Source organism: Drosophila subpulchrella, chromosome 2R (genome assembly GCF_014743375.2).
Source record: "Drosophila subpulchrella strain 33 F10 #4 breed RU33 chromosome 2R, RU_Dsub_v1.1 Primary Assembly, whole genome shotgun sequence".
In the NCBI taxonomy this organism is placed as follows: Eukaryota; Metazoa; Arthropoda; class Insecta; order Diptera; family Drosophilidae; genus Drosophila; species Drosophila subpulchrella.
Window position 1 is genome coordinate 14,967,742 of NC_050611.1, and position 1,520 is coordinate 14,969,261.

The following is a 1,520-nucleotide window of genomic DNA, read 5'->3' on the forward strand; positions in this document are numbered from 1 at the left end:
CGCCCAACGTGGGGCTCGAACCCACGACCCTGAGATTAAGAGTCTCATGCTCTACCGACTGAGCTAGCCGGGCACATGATGGCGTTCCGCAAATGGCGCACAAGAGAGCAGGGCCTCCGCGTAGGGGTGATTTTGTTTATATTGCTTGGCAAATAAGTATAAATATTTAGCCCCTAATGCAACCACTGTGCAACAGTAGCCTCACCTTAAAAATCGCAGCGAAATTATAAATATATGTCTTTAAAAGGTCACATTTTAAATTGCTAAACCTTTTTATAAAAACAATATAAGTGAGATACATAAGATGCTGTTCTTAGTAGTTTTAGTTTTATTAAATATTCAATAACATATTCATGAATGCTTACAAGACTTTTTTATATTAGCTGAAATTAATAAGGATTAAAAAATTAAATATATATTTTTGCCCAAGCGTTACCAAAATCTAAAAATAGCAAGACAAGCACGTGGATGTTCAAATGGCATAATGGATGACGCATAAGCCAAAACTCGTTCTAAAATTATCTACAAAAGAGGTAGGTGTAACATGAACCTCCTGAGCAAAATAAACAAAACCTCCCTACAGAGGGAGAGCATGGCACTCTCATAAGCTATTTGCTTCCCTACACGCATGGCCCGGCTAGCTCAGTCGGTAGAGCATGAGACTCTTAATCTCAGGGTCGTGGGTTCGAGCCCCACGTTGGGCGAAACACTTTTTTGTTTTTTTGTTACCTTTTTTATTAAGCTTGAGCACCAGGCAAAATTTAATATTATATTTTTCGCTCTTTTATAGTTTCTAAAACCTTTATTTTGTTAACTAATAATTCTATTTAGGATTATTTTACAAGATGCATAAATCCGCTTAGCCTAGTAATTAGCTCAACAAAACCGACAACTATTTAATCTTTTTTTCGGCCAGACATTCTGTCTACTCATTTACAAGGCTGTAGTATTTTTCTGAATTCCTCAGTTCATTCATCAGCACATCACGGCGGCCAAGCCCTGTCAGAAATATCATTACATTTTGGTTCCGTTTCTCACAGAAGAACATGGCATACCATGCGTAGAAAAATGGTTATTCATAATCATTTGTTACGCTTAATTGTTGTCTTTGCGGTTTACCTCATGGCTGCTTTTGTGTGCTGACCGCAAATTGATTTTAAATTCATTTCTCAGTTTCGGCTTTGTGGGGCGGCAAATAACAAAAGCCGAAACGGGTACTCCGGGTCTGAGAATTTTTGATTATTGTCATTATTGAGTCAAAACTAGAAATGAAAACGTTTTAAAATGGATTGTGTGGCATAAGAATATTTTCCCACCATGGCCATGAAATGTACGACCTCAACCTCGGTCTCAACTTTGGACTGCAGCTTCCCTCGTTTATGACTATTTGCTGTTTATTTTTGTGAAATTTAAATCCGCACGCGTTCGCTCCTTCGGTCTTGCTGGTTTATTATCCTTTGGCAGGCACTTTTTTATGAGTTAAGCCAGACGCGGCTTATCTATGTGACAATGCGGTAGGC

The 1,520-nt window shown here is 38.5% G+C and overlaps 2 non-coding genes across 2 annotated transcripts; one reads left to right on the top strand and one right to left on the bottom strand.

The window, feature by feature from the left end:
• Nucleotides 1-73, bottom strand: Trnak-cuu. Its single transcript has one exon. It is a non-coding gene; the product is annotated as a tRNA-Lys (tRNA).
• A 558-nt stretch (nucleotides 74-631) lies between these two features.
• Trnak-cuu lies at nucleotides 632-704 on the top strand. The gene has a single exon. It is a non-coding gene; the product is annotated as a tRNA-Lys (tRNA).
• Nucleotides 705-1,520: the final 816 nt, after the last annotated feature.